General features: G+C 43.3%; 1 protein-coding gene across 8 annotated transcripts in view; it reads right to left on the bottom strand.

The window, feature by feature from the left end:
* The window catches only part of adgrb1a (adhesion G protein-coupled receptor B1a), a 104,514-nt gene that overhangs the window by 55,338 nt on the left and 28,074 nt on the right, over positions 1-21,102 (bottom strand). The gene's annotated exons all lie outside the window — the stretch shown is intronic.

The raw sequence follows: 21,102 nt of genomic DNA on the forward strand, positions 1-21,102 counted from the left end.
ATCCATGAACTTGAACCTGCTCCAAGAGGAGGCTAAGTTAGCTGGATGCAAGCTTGCCAGTGGATGATGCCTCCATGAAGCCTTCTGTCAACAGGGACAGATATATAATCTGATTGATTAGAGTGATGAGGCACTTAAAATTAGCCTATACATTTACACTTATGCTTATGCTTTTGATTTGTCTGCAATATTTTGCCCTGCCTCTTGTCTAGGCTTGGGTATCGAGTATCGATTGAAATCGGGACTAGCATTGTGATTTACCCGGCATCATTCAAAAGTTTAAAATACGATTCCTAGTTTCGATCTTCAGCCCGCCGGCGCCGACCGGAAAAAGAAACCGCTGAACACCAATGAAGAAGCGTCTACCGGAAGTGTTGGCATAACAGAGCGATCGAACATGGATAGCGTGCGTCGGCGGTCCAAAGTGTGGTTACACTTTTCGAAACAAACCGAAAACTCGGCAAAATGCAACATTTGCAGCAAAATTGTTCCATTTCATCAGAGGGTCACGTCAAATATTATTAAGCACCTCCGAGGTCATGGAGTGGAAGTAAATGGGTGCCTAGGGTTGCCAACCGGGACATCCCGAATTATGGGCAATTTGGATTTGTCCCGTCCGGGACAGCTCCAGTCCTTATTTCCAATCACAGCCTCCTAAGTCAATGACGCGCGAAAAACTCCCAGTAGTTGTGAATTTGTGACGCATCAGACCAGTGTGATGCAGGGTGGCGAGAGCGGAGCTGTCCTATCTGTTAAAATGAGCAGTGAGGCTGGCGCTGCAAAGAAAAAAAAGATGCTAGCAACCTCAATCGGAACAAGGAATTGGAATCGGAATCATTCAAATTCAAACGATACCCAACCCTACTCTTGTCTAACACTTGAAGTAGTGGCGGAGGTTGAAAGGCGCTCTGAAGGATTCAAATGTTTTAGTGGGTAGGTTTTTTGTTAATATTAAGATTTCTGACCTTGTACCTCTGACCTTGATGTGAAGTCGAATAGACAGATACAACATTTCTAAAACAAATTCATGCTCCCAGTGGGACAAACCATTAAGATTGTAATAACCTTCAGCGCTTCCTGAGGACAACCTTTACACATTTGCCAATGTGGGGCTCTGGGGACGATGGAATGATCGGCTGGATGATTAACTGTTCTGTAGTTTTCGTGTTTCACCATATGGTTAAATACACTTGCGATTAGTGAGGCTCAATGTGTTATTTATTCAATATGGAGGCACAGATTATCAAGTGTAAATATGTCTAGGGAAGATTTTACACTGCAAGAGAACAGAGAGGTGCATTCGTTCACATTCATGACGTATAATGCCATTACCATGGCAACGAGCTGTCGCCGTCATTTTGAATGTTAATAAGCTCACACCGGACGCTGTCCTTTTAAAAGTGTGCACTTTTTGTTAAGTGATGAATCCAATGTTGATCTGACAGAGCTCCATTGTGATTAAAGCTTAACAGTGTGTATTACTCATGCCTTATGTTTGTTTAAAACAAACATGATTTCATTGTTTGAGTCATCAGCCATCAAAGTATAAAAAAGGTTTCATAAGACAGTTTATGACATCACAAAGATTTCACCGCAGTCCTCCCTCTGGGTCTCCTTGACCTTTATTTATGTCTTTATGTTCCAGATCTCTCACTCTGTGTATAATTCATTCAGTGAAGTACAATTCAGTTACGGACCTCAGATGAAGCACATTCTTCTGTATGTGGTGGTGCTTGACTCTTCTCTCAGCCTGCTGGCCACCACTTCTGTGTTTAAAGCATTATTATTGAATATCAAGCCATGTGCATGAACATTTGGTTCCAGTATATTTAAAAAAATGAATGGTGCACACAGCTCTTACCAGTAGAACTGCCCGTCCCTCCTCCACAAAACCCACCCCCCCACATAACCTCCCATGCAACCACCATGGAACTGCCACTCCATAGTGACCCCAAGTCCATTATTCCTATTACTGCAATTCTAGTGTTTCTGATGCTGCCGGATAACCTTCAGCTTCACTCCGGGATAATTCCTGGTTTATTGTGAACAAATATGCTTCATGAATATAGATGGAGATTAACTGCAGTTTGAAGCAAAGCACACTCTCTGTCAAATGAAAGCTTTGCCAAGGCGAGGGGGGCGGGGTCCATTTACAGATAAGATTCATTGTTGGACAGAAAAAAGACAAAATGACAGGACTATTAACTTTTTTTATTCCTGCCCAATACTCTGCAGACTATGCAAGGGGGGAGGAGGGCAGTGTTGTCTTTCTCTCTCTGCAAGGGCATTACATTTCTGTTCTCCATAATTTAAGGAGTCAGACCAACGCTGGTAGCAGCCTGATTCCACCGACCAGACGTAACATCCCAAAACTCATCCTTCCTGCTTGACCTGACAACACAGCTGCTCTACTGTGACCTTGAGCTTCTCCAGAGCGCGCATGCACACACACACACACACACTTCCCTTCTATTTCTCTGTGTTACACGCAGTTCACTGAGTGCATGCAAGTATAATGTGTCCACTTTGCATGTGAGTGGAATCAACTTTCAGAAAGTCACCTTCACTCGGAGCGCTGGCCACTGGACGAGCATCTCCTGTTACAGCTCCACTTTCTGCTGCTTCCAAATCATCAATAGCCCCCCCCCCCCACACACACACACACTCACACTGAACCACCCAGACAGCTGTTTTTCCATCGCTTTAGAGGACATGTCATTGACTTACTGTAAACTCTTCAAATTTAAATATAACCCAAAGCCAAATTCTTACACTCAAATGTAATAACTTGTTGTTGTTGTTGTCATGGGGACATTTTCAACCCCAAAAGAAGGCACTAGCTCACCACGTCATTGTGTCATCATGTGTGTGTGTGTGTGTGTGTGTGTGTGTGTGTGTGTGTGAGAGAGAGAGAGAGAGCGTGATGGGGGAGAGCATGGGTGAAATATGATGTTGGAGTTGACAACCATTGTGGGAATGCGCCAGCAGCCGGGGAGGGAGCAGGGGACGGGGAGGGAAATGTAATAAAGAAGGAGACAAGAGCACTGAAGAAAATAATCCTGAAAACATGAAATGCAGGCGAAATGGGGTGATTAGTCCCCACAAAGCCGTACGGCTGGATGAAGGATAAGGCGAGTGCTGACACCCAGAGGACAGAAGCAGTCAACTGCATGTTGGAGATAACAGGCGGTGAAAGGAGGGGGGGAGATGAAGGAAGACAGGAACAGACAGAGGGAAGAAATGTTAGGACAGATAAGAGAAGGGGAAATGAAAAGAAGGGAAAACAGAAGGCTTATCCTTCTACATCGGTGACGATGCACTGTCCTCATTCATTTCCTTCCAGCGGCGACACATACAGCGCAATATGTTTTGTGTAAAACGATGAAGACCACCAACACATACCTGTCAAAACCTGCAAACATAAATCACCTTAGTACAATACTAATTGTATATTGATAGCATGCAAACTGTGCTTCGTGCTGTTCCTTTTCTGTAGTCCAGGTGAATAAATAGATAAGCACCAAAAGAGGGCATCGATCCGTCTCTTCCTGTGGAGCGGGGAGCTTAACCTGAGGGTGAACCCGCCCCGAAGCACCCAGCAGCCAATCGGCTCCCCCCGCCGGGCGGCTGCTGTCACCAGCACATCATTCCGCTGAGTGATGAAACCAACCCTAATCCCCAGAACCTACTGATTCTGGTGTCCATAGAGAAGACCAGCGTCTTCACAATTCAAAATCATGAATAGAATAGCAATAAAAACACAATGTAATTATTACCAATGGGAACATTGTTCACATTTATGAAACCAACCCTACTCTTTGATAAATGCATTGTGGTCAGTGTGAAGCAGCGTCTGCAGCACCATGCGACACTGAATCCCCCCACCCACAGCTGGAATTCCTTTTGGCGGGTAACAGTTCCTTCCTGCTGGATGAGGCAGCTTTCTTCACACAATGTCCCCCCAGGAGAGAGTACTCCCTTAACTCGTGTCATAGTATACATTAGGTGGAATGAAGAATTCTGCTGACAGTATGATACCAGCCAAGTAGTCCAGGAGGCATTTCTATGGTTTTACAAGCTCCATGTAGTCAAATGAACGTGGTTGTCGGCACATCGACGACATCATTTGCCACGGTCTGCTTGAGGGGGCTACTGAAGCATAGTGTTGGTAAATGATTTCATGTTAGCAGCACAGTTCTGTTTGTAGAGCTAATACAGAGCTAATAGCTAATCCACAGAGGTTACACTATCCTCAAATATTTAGTTTTGAGTTCGTATTATTCAAACATGAGTGTTGGGCCAAGGTACGTCTTGTCATGTTCAAATGTAAACATCTAGGCTGAGGCAGAACTTCAACAATTACTTTAGAAAACCCAATAAAAGTATACGTTGAAGTAGATGGGAATGGGATTTATTATTCAGTCATTTTATCCTTATATAAAATAGTAGAGAGTATAGTAGAGAGTAATAGAGTATTGAATTATTGAGTATGTGGATTTGGATTGGCACGGCCACATTTCAGATAATGGGACTTCACGACATGTAGCCATTACATGTAACGTTGGGTGGGGTTGAAAGTGTCCCCACTGCTGCTGGGACATTGACAGAAATTTGACAGGGACTCAAATAAAACATGCAGAAAGAGGGAGCTTTATTCAAACTCATTGGTCATTCTTGTTGTATGAAATGTAACTTTTAATCCCATAGACTGGGCAGACTGCTGAATCAGCGTAAATCTGTGTCACCTCTATAGCCCGATCAGCCAAGGAGACACAAACCATTACACCCCTCACCTTGCACGGCAGCAGCGCTCTTACCAAAAGCCCATTGTCTATAAATACATATCATGGTTTCAGGTGCAGGTCAGCCAGCCAGACATTTCAATTCCCAAGATGAATGCCCCATTTTAGAGGGAGCGATAAGGAAAAGGCTCAAAAGGTTTCTCACCACAGGGATCAGATGCTTTTCTGTCTTTTTCTCCGGTTTGACCGACAGCCCACAGAATGAAGGCGCCTTACTCTGAGAAAGCCTCCATTTCCACGTAGCTTTCCCGTGTCAGAAAACACTTGTGCGACTATTTTGGGAGTGTGTGCCAGCGAGGTGATTCTTTAAGTCTATCTGGACGTCCGCAACAGTTTAAGACGCCGGGGCTGCTGGGAAGTATACTCATGTTGTTTTCTCCCACAAACGCTGATGCATTGGGCATCAGCGTTCCTATGGGAACTGGCAGCTCCATTTCTATCTCCTTCATGGACCTCCACCCGCTCATCCTCCCCCCACAGCTATTAAGACAGAGAATCGCCCCCGCTGTGCTCCGGTGTGTCCTTAACTCTCACTCCACAGTTGACGAATGCGTCATTGTTTTTTCTCCAAGTTACTTTGGGAAAAGCAGTTAACTCCTCCATCTAAAACCCATACGCTATGCTACGGTATGTATAAGATATTCAGAAATGTCCAGGGATCGGTAACCTGTGAGCCTCGCATCCACCGGCACACACACACATGGATCTCTGAGCAATGTGCTTTACCCTTCCCACGCTTTAGAACGCTCTTATGCATCAGAGGCCCTCATCTCCCCACACAGTGTGGGATGCGACGGCATTGTGACTCAGAGACAGAGGCAGCAACTTAGCGAAAGGGAGAGAGCGATGGATGAGGAGGCGGGAGGGGGGCTGCTGGGATTCATCCTGGTGGGCTACAGAAGAAGGGGCTCACAGGTCAGTGTGGTTGATGGACATAAAGGGGTTAGGGTAAATGTGTTGGAGGAAGTTTTCAGCTTCCACCTCCACTCTGGTTTCACCTCTTTCAACTATACTCTTTTGACAAAACTTGTTTTAAATAGTTCTACGTGTGCATTCAAGCATATCCATGGCCATATGTAGTGTATAGCCCCACGCTGGGTTCTAGATCTCTATTTTCCAAAGCTGTGGGCTCCCAAAACTGTCTATATGTTCCAATAGTTCTCAAGTGTTGCAGATTAGGTTAACCTTCACCTCTGCACAAACAGGTCCATCTAAACTTGATTTAGGTATCTTGATCATGATTAGATGCATGATATGATAATTAGCAGGTGTCCAAACTAAAAAGAAATCGTGACACAATTTGAATTGAAAGAAAAAGCATTTAAAACTGTGAAATCAAATCCAGCAGACCAAACCCATTTGGCAATGCCAGTAGTGAGAGTACAGTGGGAGACCCAAACATTTGATCACGCCATGAGAAATAAAGAAATAATGGTGTTGACAACAAAATCAAAGAGCCTGCAAATAATAGCTTCCGGGATCCAAGTTCCCCTTTGTTTTCTTTCAGTTGATTTTGCATACAATCCAAAACATGGCATTGCAGTTTTTACATGGAGCAGCACTATTTTCACCTGACTGAAAAGTGAAGCTGATGAGGAAGTACCTCAACGCTGCCTCATCTCTACTGACCACCAGAGGGTGATTCCTGTGGCCCTATAGAAGCCTATGAGAAAATGACTGTACTTCTCTCATTCTCTCCCTTAGTAAACATTGTAAACCTGCCTTTATGGTCTCAGTCTCTAGTTTCAAGTCTTCTTCAACACACCATTATGTTGATTTAGTAAATTGTGGTATATTTAGAGTCAAACAGACCATAGAGCAGAGTATGATTTAGGGCGGGGCTAGAGGGATTAATTGTCTTCGAGCTTTTTCCCCTTTCATTTGTTTTCCCCTCATAAAAGTTCCAACATTTTGGTTGAAATAAAAAAAATATATTTCTGAAAAATGGGAGGTTATCTTACAGTATATCACTTGCACATGAAACAATTTACAAGCATTCAAATACTGCAGAGGGTACCCTTGATCTTTAAGATTACCGCATGCTTCCATTGCATGGAAACAACAGGACTGGTCTGCACAGAGCCAACGCCTTGAGGGGGAACTGGAACAACGGCTGTGAGACAGACCTGATCACCCATTAGCAGTGCTGGGCCTCAGTACTGCTTTTGTGGCTTATATGGGAATTGGGATGAGATGAGTGGAGGCTGTGGCAGCACATTGATGCCCATGGTATTGGGTATCACTTCTTTTAAAGTACTGACAGTGCTGAGCTTTTTAATGAATTTCGAAATGGTCCGCTATACCCTAAAGTGTTTATGATTAGCTTGGACCACTCCAACTATATTCCTTCCTGGCATGTGAAGTAACGTGGCTCACCTCAGACTCTGAACAGCAATACAAAGCTTTGTGTCTTGTGCATGCCGAGCATTCCCTTTCATTGGTATGGATTTTAATATCTGTGACGAATGTTCCACAGCTGAAACCTGTGATGGCACTAAGCGAAGCTTTAAAACCGCTGAGGTTACGGGATATTAGAGGAGTGCGCCAGGTTCTTCATGCCGATTGACCTGGCTTGTTTCCTCCTGTCTCTGGGCTGCAGGGCTCGTTAAGTAGAATTCTGCTAACAGCACCTTTTCCTGCTATTAAAGAGCATTTAAAACAGATGAAGTGCCATGCTGCTGTCTGGTCCTTGACACTCTAGTGCCACACAGGGAGCCACCACACTGGATGGGTATTCATTCTACTTTTAGCATGGTCTGCATTCTGAATTTTTGCTTTTGAAGCTAACAGGGCTCTCCAACGATAACCTTCCTGCATGAAAACTCAAATAGAAATAATAGATGTATAAAAAAAAGGTTTCAGTGTAGCTAAGAAGACGGAGCACAACCCACATGTCCCTATGACTGTTTGTATTCATTTTCAGTTTTCGTTCTTCAAATAGCGCATTATCTTTTTCAGGGGCTGAAATAAAATGCAACCCCGAAGGAAATGAAAAGCAAGCACGGAATCATCTCTAGATGTTTGCCTTTTGAGTTGGAAAGTCAACACAACTGTCTTCAATGGGTCCTGGAAACCCACACAGGGAATCCAAAAAGCAGAATAGAGTTTTGTCCGATGGAAAATGCTGAAAATGAGTATATGTGTATGATGATATTTCAATAAAACATGCCTTTGTGTGTCCAACCACAGCAGGGTATTTCCTCATCTGCATTGTCTGATGGACACGGTGGTACCAGACCAGTGGGACCCACGAAGGCTGGCAGTTTAGGGTCATTTAGGCAGAGCTCCCTCAGCTGCCAAATCCCACTAATTGAGTGACTTATGTTTATTGAATAATTTATGCTTTTTGTATTTCGACTCATCCGTCCCCAACCTTTGCTAGACCTCCATCACCTGACAAAGAACAAATGATGGAAATTTGGCTGATGTCAGCAACCACAGACTCCAAGGATAGATTTTAACCTTCAACAGTCAAGCGATCAGAGCATTAAAATCTCATTTATCTCCCACTAGGAAAGTATTAGCACAACACGGTGGTGGTAACACCTCACACAAAGATAATTCATCAGAGATCCCCGTGCCACAGTACACTGAGAGTAGAGGACGATTAGATTGAGCTAAAACCGACAGAAGAAGATTTACCATCAGTGGAGCCTCTGGGCGTCTCAGCTGCAATAACAGAATGTGTTCTTTGGAAGAGAATCAAATAATTAATTGTCATTTTCATTTAAGATTAGATTGCACTTCATAATCTTTAGCTGATATGAAAGCAATGATAAGATACCAAATCAAGCACATGAATAAAAAAGTATGAAGAGGCACAACCTAATCACGTTGTGATCCTTTGACGAAAAATAAATGAGAGTAAATAAATCATTTCAAACTAAGACTGAGGAGAGGAGCAGCACCTGGAAGTTGTATTATGAACTCAGTGCAGAAATAACGTTCCTAACATCGCTCTACTCTTGTGTGATCAGTTGATCATCTTCAAGCTTAGAAGAAGTGACAACCACAAGTAGTTTATGCCTAATATTCAGTATCAATTCCACAAAATATATTCAAATTCAGATTAGAAGAAAGGAAATACTCTTGTTGTGTGAAGGCTTTAATTAAACTACCACAACCCTTCTAGGCCAAACTTATCCTGTTCATTCTCCTCCAGCTAACGTGGCTCTTGGTTGATTTAGGGATCTTGTGAAAACCTGCGCTCTTACTTTGAAAGTGAGGCAAGTAGTCACACGCTGCAGCAATAGATTCATGGGCAGGCGTCTCGTACTGTGTGTTCAACCATGTTTCCAGCTTCCGCTTCATCACTGTGATGCAGGTGGATGAGAGCGGTACATGGTCCTTGCAGGAGTGTGCCATGAAAATCAATTAAACCTTTCTGAAGAGCAGCTTGAATGACATCAACACCTTTTTCATCTAAATAGTTCTTTATTCATCTGTAAAAAGAAAAAAATTGTGTTGCAATGACCATTTCCTATTTTTATTGAATGACATGCCTTTGACTTTAGATTACATTACATGTAATTTAGTTGACGCTTTTATCCAAAGCGACTTACAATAAGTGCATTTCCACATAGAGTTACAAACTCAGAAGAACAAGTAACAAGAAAGTACAATTTTCATCAATTAAGCAGTTTCAAAACATGTCATAGAAAAGTGTATAAGTACAATTTAAGTGCTACGATTTTTCAGTGCTACAGTTTGTTAGTGTTTTAGTCAAGGTAAAGTCTAGAGAGGTGTGTCTTGAGTTTTCAGGGGAAGATGTAGAGGGTCTCTGCAGTCCTGATGTCATCAGAGAGATCATTCCACCATCTGGGAGCCAGGACAGCAAAGAGTCGCGATCTCGCCGAGTGCTTTTCTCTCAGTGAGGGAGGAACAAGCAGCTTGGCAGATGCAGATCGGAGTGTGCGGGTTGGGATGTAGGGTTTCACCATGTCCTGAATGTAAACTGGTCTCGATCCATTCACAGCATTGTACGTCAGTACCAATGTTTTGAACTGGTTGCGTGCAGCCACTGGTAGGTAACCAGTGAAGAGAACGGAGTGGCTTTAGTTGATCATATGACCTCAAACAAATTGGATTCTTTTGGTGCTTTATTATGAGTATTTTGACCTTATTATAACACCAGCAACAGATCATCATGCCATCTTAAGATCCTGCATGTTCTCATCTTGAATCGTAATGACCCCACCTTATGTTCATCCTAAAGCAAGCAAAGTCAGCCCCTTGTATCTGAACAGGAATCCATGCATGACCAGAGAGAATAAGTTCACAAACAGAAGGTATCAGTGCTGATGTAGTTAAACCTGAGGATGTGAGAAAACATTTAAAGAGTTAAGGAAATCCTAAAGTGGACCGCATGTCCATGTTTTACGGCTGTAGCCTGCGGTGTGTTTGACTCTGCTCCGCTGGGTTCCAGCTGGCCTCCTCGTCATCAGGACTTAGACTTGGTCTCAGCTGTCTGGACAAAAAAGGTCCCAGCTGGACTCCAGCCTGGAAATGGTTCTATTCATAAGTGTCTCATAGCAGGATCTGGTGCTTATAGGTGGAAACATGCAACCATGAAACCTTTATCTCAACATTTGTATTCTCGTCAAACTGCGACATCGGCCATTGGTTACTACGTTTTCTCAAAAAGCTATTTTAACCCTCATATATATTGATTGTAATACTCAGTATTACGTGATTGTCAAAGATCACTTCCTGCTTCTGTTCCCAAATTCCACTCGATAGGAAACAACACACAGTGCCAAAATTCTTAATCAGTGGTGTTGATCGTTAATGTGACAACTTTTAGCTAGCTCGTGCTAGCTTAGCGATTAGCCAACACCAAACATAAGGATAAAACTATGTATTTATAAAGGGGGGGGGATGTAGAAATTGTGTATGTATCGAATTGTGTGGGCCTTCTTGGATGTTGCCTTTTACATTTTTTTGTTGTTTTATTTTAATGGCGGTGTTGCTACTGTTAGAGAAAAAATGAGCTGTTTGTGGTCCAAGATGGTTTACACTTGTATAAACACAAGTAGAGTTTTTATCGGAAATGATTTGTGCAAGAGGCTAAATACATTTTTTTTTGTCAGGGCCGTGGATGTAGCTGACTAACTTTTTTTTAACGGCGAGCTACCTGACGGACTAACGTGGACCAACTTCCCCCTTGCTGTCTACAAGTGGGGTGGTGGGAAAGAAAACGTAATGTATACTTTCAAAAAGGACTCCAACTGATTCTAAATGGATTTTAATAGTTTGAACGTTGTAACAATTGTATGTGACATTATATCAAATAGAACTTGGTATAACTTTAGTGTCTGGAACTAGTCCAACCCTCAGCTCCAAATTAATTAAAGAAAAAAAACACTAGGCATTCATAAAATAATTAAAATGGATTAAAATGATGTCAACAAGTGCCGCAAAAAAATCCCCAAACAGCCGACACACAGGGTGACAAGGAGTAGAGAAGGTCTATGCCTGCTCAGCAGAGTTAGCATTAGTAGCATCGTGTGTCTGTGACCTACGTCCACATGCGTGCATATGTGTGTGTGTGTGTCCTACGTCTTGAGCGGGTGTGTCTTCTGACAGCGTGTATGTGTGTGTGTGTGTGTGAACGTGCGTCTCTATGTGCGTGCATGTTCGTGTGTCCTACGTCTTTAGTGGGTGTGTCTTCTGACAGCGTGTGTGTGTGTGTGTGTGCGTCTGTACGTGCGTGCGTGTGTGTGTCCTACGTCTTTAGTGGGTGTGTCTTCTGACCGCGTGTGTGTGTGCGCGCGTGCGTCTGTACGTGCGTGCATGTGCGTCCTACGTCGTGGGTGGGTGTGTTTTCTGACAGTGTGTCACCTCTGGGTGTCATTTCATGTGATACAGCCAAGGAGAGCAGTCCCACAGAGCTACCGCCTGCTCTTAACAAGGACACGGGGACACGCAGATGCAACAACAAACACAAACAGGATGTAGTGTTCTTTGTAGCCATCCAGCAGCAATAACCCTGCACATTCCTTTGTGCTCAAAGTCATTCATCTTCATTGTCCAAGTCATCAAATCTAAAGAACCACAGTGAGACATTCACACAAGGAGACTGCCAACATGAACACACACTTTCTCACAGTCACCCTTCCGAGACGGTCTTTGATAATAGAGCCCTTTTCTAAGAGGGGGGAAAAGGGATTAGATTCTCCGAGGCTCTTCTGGACTTCACAAAAAATAAGTGTGTGATGAAGTGTTAAATAGAGAAAGAAAGAGCAGCAGAGAGTAGGCCTGTCAGAACACACTGGGACCGTTATCATCATCCGCCAACCATTCTCCCGCAGTCACACATGACTGATGAGGGAGGGAAAAAAGTTCAACTTGTCTTTTCTCTAATCCTTACACTTTTCTTCATGGCAAGAAATGAATGGCCTCTCACGCAGGACACTTTAACACACACGCACACACACACACACGCTCATCCGGTAGTGGTGCGTTTTATCATCCGCCGTTAGTAGCGCCGTTAAAGTTGCTTAATTAAAGCATGAATGTTTAATAAGGGACCTGAGAGCGTTGACAAGGGCGCCTCGAGGAAGAGGACGGAATATTCCTGAACTCCCTCGCACCGACTCTCAAGTTCAAGTGAGTCCTTTGACAGAGAACAGGTGGAGCCGATAAAGGCCAGACACTTTCAAATGTTAACTTGTTCTATTTCGTAGTGGCTGGGAGTGCCGGCTCCTCAGCTGACGCAGTAACCTTAACCCCAGGCTGCTTTCTCCTGATTGCTTTTGTATACAGACTGGGCCACTAAATGTCTTATAGGGACTGGATGATATGTTCCATTTGTTTCAACCAGCCTCTGTCAGTCTGTGCTTGGCGGAGTAAAATGTCAAGAAAGGAAATGTTCTTCCAGTATTAAACAAAAAAAACTGCACCCACTCTGATATATTCCTTTTTCTCATCTGACTTTTTAATGTAACTCATTTTGAAGCACGCCTTATTCAATCTAGAAGCATAAATAAAAATTCACTAAAGTTGTCACAGTTGGTCTGGTTTTGTCAGAATAAAACACAGGTAAGTGAATAAATTAGATGTAGCTCTCTCTGCCTCTCAGTGGGAAATCAGCAGATCAGGTTTACTACAAATCAGCAGACATACCAATATTTGAAGGTATACTGTCCCCCAAGTTCATCTTCTTGATAGATTGTAATTTGGACCTGATGATGTTCCCAGATGAAGGGCTCAAAGTTAATAAAATGTATCCTGAAATGAACCTCATAACACCAGATTAAATGACAATCCGTACATCACAGAAGACATCAGTATCATAACTCCAAACGACAATGTCGGTATTAAAGGTCAAAGAATAACAAAAACCTTTAGGATTGAGTCTCTAGAAACCACAAATGTTTGTACAAAATAACATGGAATCATCTGGTAAATGTTAAGATATTTCACTATATTAGTAGACTGGATATATGTCAGTCAACTGGTTGAAACCAAGAAGTTTAGACCACAAGGCACCTACACCTGTCCAGGAAAAGACCTTGCACATTTAACAAACAGCATACAACCATATATTCCTTGCTTACAACCCATCACTGCACTGAAAAGTATGATGTGGTGGCCGTGAAATATGGTCACTGATCCAAGCCAATAAGTTATCAAACAGGCTAACCATTAGCCTCATGAACCACTGGAAGCGGCAGTCATCCAGAAGCAGTAGAACCAGGGTAGGAAATTTACATATTATTTCAGGCGCAATTTTTGTCCCCACTGACAAAACATGGGGCATTTTATAAGAAATTGGGGTCATTTTTTTAAACCTGTAAAATGTAATTTGTTAAAAATAATGAATATAATTATTTGGGCTTTCTGTATATGCATTTGTCATTAAATGGCAGTAATAAGACTATTAGGCAGTTTCTTAGATTTTTCTTAACCAAAATGAGCATAAAACAAATCAGACTCATTCAATTGTATTTTTATTTCTTTGTAGTTCTCGTGTTAAGCAATATCTGAAGCAATGTCAAATTGACTATTCTGAAGAACACTGCCTTTGCATCTGATTCACAGCTTCCAGTTGTCTCTATTTTATTGAGCTGATTAATCCATGCTTCTGTAAAAACAAAGAACAACACATTTAAACCTTGTAAGTAACTTATGAGGAGAGGAAAAACATCTCACTAACTGCACTTTGTCTAACATTAGCTAACGGTAGCTAGCTACTAGCTAGCAAGCCTCCGTAGCTAACGTCAGTTAAATAGCTAATCAGAGCTATCTAACTTTCGCTAACTAACATAGGGCTTCTGACCCAGACAGTAAAAGAATTTCAAGATAATTAAGAATTAAGACTAAGAGTTATCACTCACCATAAGTGATGGTATGTTGCTCGGTCGTCTGGTGAAGAAAGAACACGTATTTCTTTATGTTTTCGCACCCCTTGATAAAGTCAGCAGAATAATTTGCAGTGCTATGACATTGGCAGTTTGTTGTCGGCAAGTTTGAGTTCCTCGAGTGGTCTTCCTCCACCTGAAGCTAATCCATCTTCCATTTTCCGATGGTCGATCGGTGTGTGCATTCGGCGGCGTAAGCCCCGCCCCCTACCTACAAAATCCGAGAGCAAAACTTTTTGATTTGAGACCAAATATTTGTTTTCGAGACCTAAATTTTTCATTTTGAAACCAAAACTTTTTGTTTTGAGAGCAAAAACAATAGTTTCATAAGCAAAACTAACAAATAATTCATTCTTAGTTTATATATTTTTACTTACAAACTTTTTTGTTTTTATGAACGAAATTTGCTCTCAAAACATTTTTTTTGTTTGCATAATAAAGACACGAATCTACCTTCATGCGTGGTCACTTCTATGATTTGAATGGCCTGGCCAGCTTTCGATCAAAGTGGACAGTATCTGGCATGAACCTGAATTGAGTGACACTTCTGCGCTACAGAGATGATTTGTGTGATGTCTTATCATCCCCAGCAGCCCTGTGAAAAACACTTCTAGCTACTAGCATTGTGCTTTTTTCCCAGTGGTGCTTGAAGCAGTGTTATAGCAGTAGCTAAATCATCCTATTATCATGAAACATAGAATCGCTTTCTATTCTCATGGCTGAATATAGAGTGATACCGTACTAATAAGCAGATCAGCTCACTAGCCACAAAGCCACGGTCCGAGAGATTTGCCAACAATAATAACACACTAAAAACGTTTAGCTTATGGGAAAAATGATAAGAAACCGGTCATTTAAACGTTCTCATATCATAATGAAAGAAAGAACACATTTTTTACTTCATCTTGTCTGAACACTTCACCAGCTGATTAGATCAGGAACAGTAGCTTCACTTCTAAGACAAATTGAAATGAACCTAAATCAAATCTCATGAGCTATAACCAAATTGGACCGGCCATTTTAGTGGAGCTGCAGCAGACCAACACATGGTATGTGTACTGTGTCAGGCTCGTTGTCAGGTTGAAAACAAGAGGCACACCCGATCACTCAGGTGTATTTGTCCACTGTGCCGCCTTTTTCTCTTGTGTTTCTAGGCAACCACCAAATGACGGCCAATCATATTTAACACACACCTCAATGAACAGTAGAGTTTAAATCCATGAAGACAACATCACCACTACATGAAGTGCTGCTGCTTTCTGATCACCTCATGGTAACTACGGCTGGTAGAACTCTGTATCGCTCCGCCTAGCAAGCAATGATAATGACAAATACAAGAATGCGTTTTTTTTTTAACTCAAGGCGCTGCTGCAAAAACACGACAGCAGCAAATGAAACACTTGTCTCGCCTAGAAAACATTTACACAAAGCATTAGGACTTTGTGCCAGTAGCAGTATGTGCTGCTGATGACTGACCCCAGATCTGTATGCATGCCCTTTTCATGGTTATAACCAGCCATCTTCTTCCATGTAACAGCTACAGCAGCAGTGTTTTCTAATCAAGCACTTCCTTTAACAGGAAACACAGCAGGTTTAGGAGGCAATAGTGCTATCATTCGTCTTTTTAAAAGTTTACCCATGGTGCAGTGCTGAACCGGGTGCTTTTAATGACGGCCCTGATCAGAGGTGAGGTGGACTTGCCACAAGGAAGAGAATTTTCCCTGCCTCGGTTCCAGGAGAACAAGCTCCATCTGGAAGCTGTGCAGTTCTCTCCTTCCCACACGGTGCCCCCTGTGGTGAGCACCACGCCTCGCTCCCTCCACACAACACAATCACTTTATTCTCTCCCTCGGTCAGCCACCCACACTCTGTCACCAGAGACAAGTGCGTGCGTGACATCTGTGTGTGTGTGTGTGTGTATACTGGGGCTGTGCACAGTGCATGTGGAGAGGAGCTATTGCATTCAACCTGCTTTAGGATTCCCAAGTGCACCCTTACAGAGGTGGGCTGGAAATCCCAGAGTTTAGCACCATCGTGGTCCGGCAGAGACCCTGTACTCACATTCAGTCCTCCACCAGCCAACTGGAGGAACAAGTCAGAGGGGTTATGAGCATTTCCTCCTCCTCCTTTCTACACCGTTACTTTTTTTGTTATTTCTTTTCCCCTCCATCACAAGCAGCTCTGAGAGTGATCAAAGTTTTGGAACGATGTATCTCAACACTGCTCTGACATTTACAGAGCAAATCACTGGTGTACTGCTGCTTTGAGGCCAGCTGAGTGTGCAGTTTTAAAAATATGTTTAAGACATTTTACAATGAAAAATTACCCGTGTCAGTGTGTGTGTGTGTGTGTGTGTGTGTGCGAGAAAAAAATAAATTTTTAATGGTGAATGTAATTACTAGTTGTTGCCTGTGCTTGTTGCCCTGAACTGTCACACATGTCCCCATCACAGAGACCTTTACAACACGCACACACTCAGCAGATAGTCATAGCATGTTGACACATGCATCACTGTCACTGCGGGTCATTCACTCAGTCAGGAACCTTTCTAAGCAAAAAAAATATTCGAATCCAGCCTATACTTTACGTCTTAAAGCTGCCTCATCTCTACTGACCACCAGAGGGAGACTCATGTGGCCCCATAGAAGTCTAAGAGAAAATGACTCTACTTCTCTCTTGATTTATTCGCCCAGTAAACATTGTAAACATGAGTTTATGGTCTCAGTCTCTAGACTGAAGCCTTTTTCGTACAGCATGATTGACTACAGCAGGGTATGCTTTCGGGCGTGGCTACCTATTGATTGACATGTCTCTACCAAATTATTGTCCAGTCCTGAAATTGTCTGTGTTTTTGTATTAACTCTTTTCATTTGACAAAAGATTGTAACATTTCCGTTCTGTTGGGTTGTTCCTCCAATGAGCAATAGGCGGAAACCAAGATGGCAAACATGAGCCTCCAAAATTGGTTCATAAACCACATGGTGATGCCCCGCCCACAGCTTATATACTACGTGCATGATGCAGTCTTCCACGGGACTAGTGCGCTTCAATGAACACTAAACATTCACAGCCCAAATCACTACTGCCGTACATATTTGACAGTACTTAAATGTTTGGAAAATTAAGAACAAGCTGCTTTCAGGAATTATCCGCAGCCTTACAAATGAACATTACATTTACGTTGCAGACTGACTTAAATGCGTTTCCTTATTGACACAATGGCTGTATTTAACTGCTTTAACAATTTCATTGTAAACCATGGCCAATCACCGCTGAGTGTTTATATCAATGGAAGAAATGCATTAATTGCTATCATTTGGCTATTGTTTGTGTTTGTTTCTTGCTGTGTGAATAACACACTGCTGCTGCAGGCACTGGGCAGTGCCATCTACCGCCTTGCTGTGAGTGGTCACCTCCCTGATGTAAGTGTCTCTGACTGAAAGTCCACTGGAGCAGGAGACAGATTGAGGCCAAAGAAAGCTGTGTTACTGGTAACTTTAGAAACGGGCCCAGACTTTGTCGACGTTTCGTGATGAATGCAGTCTGCAAAAGACTTACGATTTAAGAAATTTTGCACGCAACTTCAAATTTGGGGATATCTGGATTTTTTCATTTTCGCACACAAATATGTAAAGACCATGTAAATTCCACACCAGGCTTTATTGTTGTTTTATTCAGGGTGAAACGGTTAACAGCTGAGCCTGCCTTCAGACTGTGACACTGTCGTCGCCTGGGGACTCTCCAAGCTTCATCAAATATTCCAAAGCCAAACATGAGACCGCATGACGTGTAACCAAGGTCACCCACCCAGATGGTCCCACAGCTTTGTGGGTGAGTTTCATCTGTGCCCCTTCACTCTGCCGGTCATCTCAAAGCTATCACGAACGTGTCTCTTTTGTTCAGAATGAGTCATGTGCTCTCTCATCCCTCCTTTAATCACTCACTGCCCCCCCTGCTGTCCACCGACAGCGTACAAATGAGTCCTCTCCCGTTCCGTGCCACACCACATGTCGAGACACACATCACACCCCTCCACACACATGCTCAAGGTCCTCATCAAAGACCTACCACACAGCCAGTACCTCTGGACTGAAGCTGCATACAGCCCACATTTTGTTGAATGTCAGAACATTCCAGAAATAGCCCTAAAATCATCAGTCCTCTTACACTTAAAGGTTAAAGATTTCTCACAGCGAGCCATAGTTATGAAACACAGCTCCTGCTCAACTGTAATCACCACATTAAGGCGGAATCCCTATTTGTTTTCCTCTTGTGGCATTTCAGTGGAGCCTCTCTTTGCAAATCTCATGTGATGATATTCATTTTCTTGGACATTTGAGTTCCTTCTTGTAATTTAGGGAAACTGCAACTGTTAATTGAAACCCAAGTGGTATTGATAAAATCAGAAGGGTTGATGTATCTATTCATCTCTTTAAAGCGTCTTATTGATCATCCCATCGGCACACATGGGGGACAGAAACCCCTGCACCACATGTGTCCGACCAGAGGTCCACCCCGCTCACCGAGCAACATTGGTTTTTGTATTACTCAGAGTGTAACACTGAGGCATCAACCTGAAAGTCAATGAATGAATCCACCCGGCATGCACACAGGCCCCGCCCTCATGGGGGTTGAATACATTATTAAAAGGCAGCGCACTAATATGTTCATATATATCTTCTTCTTCCCCAGTAATTAAAGGGTTATTGGCTAATAAGCACCATGCCGTCGACGGATGATTACGTCAGTGAGGCGGATACATCACTAGTGATTGTTCCGGATGAAAAGGAAGCCACTCTAAGTTTTATTCTTTCTTTTTCCTTTTTAATGTGTTTTGAGTGTATAACTCATGGTCAAGTAGTGCTGTAACGGATCATGAAATCAGTTTGTATTGTATCACAGATAAAAGTCCTGGATTGGATCAGCACGAGACAATAAAAGGAAACGAATTTGACATTCACAGAATTCAGATTTTTTCACTGCAGATACAATTTTTTATGCAAAAATCTTTTCAAACAAATGACAGATGTTATCCTTTACCTTTACTGAGTGTCATGATTTGTCATTAATGATTTACCGTCACCCAATTGTCATTTTCACAGAACAAAGCCTGAATGCAAGCATAGTGGTCTAGTGGTCCGTTACCACACAACTAGACAAAAGTATTTTTGTTGTTTATGTGCCAATTGTCAACATCATTGCTGCATATCAGGGAAATCTAAAATAAAAAAATTCGAAATTACTTTTAACCATGTAATGGTATTATTTATTACTCCTTGGTATGTGTAGTGGCAGGAAGCATTGGCACTGGGTGGATAATCCAGTACAGACTTAAATAAAAGGATGTGACATTTCTCTCGGACTATTGAGATACAAGCAACACCAGTGGTTTTGATATAAAAGTTCCTATTTAAAAAATGCCATTCTTGTTCCTTTGTGTTGCTTGGTCAAAGAAAATGGCCTTTTTTAAAGATCCATTTCCATGAACCTTTATGCTTCGGTATACAGGACCAGGAGGTTGAGCACTAGACAAAGATCACACAACGCCTCGAGGGAGGTAATGTCCTCGTCTGGCGCCCAATAGCTGTAAACAAGCAGAGCCGGGGTCCTGACATCCCCCCCCCGTCCGCTACTAGGGAAAAAGAGAGGAAGATAAACTGTAATCTACCAACTTCTTGTCCACTGAAGGTACAGAGACGAAATGGGTCCAGCTGGGCATTGTGAGACATGAGCCACAGCCATCCATCCTCATCAGTGCCGCTGCACCCAGACAACTCCCCCTCTCGGCTCCCTTTTAATGTACCCCCCCACAGCGTCAACCTCGTCTCTCTGGTGTTTTCCCACCACTCTTGACACTCAACCATCACCTCTTTTTCCACTCATCACTGCACAGTGGGCCGTAACTGCACCCGCCCCCCCCCCTCCCCCCCACACAAGCTATTACCACAAAGGATCCATTAGGTCTCCGCATTCTCTTTTTCATCGTCATCCACCAATTAAATCCACCCGGTCGCCCATCCAGCAATATAGTCACTGGCTGCTTGCCTTCTCCATTTGAGCTCATCACAGGGCTGCTCGTTCGCTCTGGAGCAGGATTATCACGGGAGAGATGATTCGCCCGTGTGGGTTGACAAGAAAAGCTATAATGTGCCCTTTGCTTTCCATCTCGACACCACAACAGTGGATGGTATATTTTCTCTTCTTCTCGCACCTTTAGGCACTAACAGCCCACACCCTGCTGTTGAGCACCGTAAGTGGAATTACATAAGCGCCATAACTAGCAGAGAGGAGGCTGGGGCAGCAAGGGGATATTAGCCGCTCTGAAGACTGGAGGAGGATAAGGCAGGAGATACCCACCGCAACATCTCCCCTGCTTGGTTGGCTTCCCACGACTGGCTCAGTGTCAGCCAACTCTCAGCCGGGGGGAGGGGGAGAGGCAAAGATTGTGGCTCAGAAAGGGAGGTGGATGTCTGAGAGTATGAGACCACAGGCTGATTGGGGAAAGCGACTGAGATAGGCAGAAAAAAGAGGGGGAGTTGGAAGGTAGAAAAGGGGGAGGAAAAATTGAGCCGAGAAATGTTCCATCCCCTTTGGCCATAGTCCTGATGAAGCCAGCAGACAGATGTCAAGTCACATCCTGTCTGCTGAGGAGAGGTGGAGAGGTGGATCAAGCACAAGCAGCCGACAATTAGTCCTGAAGCCACTGGCCCTTCTTCCACCACATTTCTGCCTCTCGCCTTCTACCATCGTGTTTTGTCTCTCATTACATACACCCCCCTCCTCCACCTTCCATCTCAGAGCATCCCCAGAGCTATCCAATATCAGCACTCGATTCTTCTCCATTTCTGCAGGCTTCCCGGAGCCGGATCGAATGTCTTTCCCTGGACCGCAGAGAGATGCAAGACGGTGCCGACCTCACAAGGTGACTGAGCTCTCCT

Source organism: Pungitius pungitius, chromosome 11, assembly GCF_949316345.1.
Source record: "Pungitius pungitius chromosome 11, fPunPun2.1, whole genome shotgun sequence".
In the NCBI taxonomy this organism is placed as follows: domain Eukaryota; kingdom Metazoa; phylum Chordata; class Actinopteri; order Perciformes; family Gasterosteidae; genus Pungitius; species Pungitius pungitius.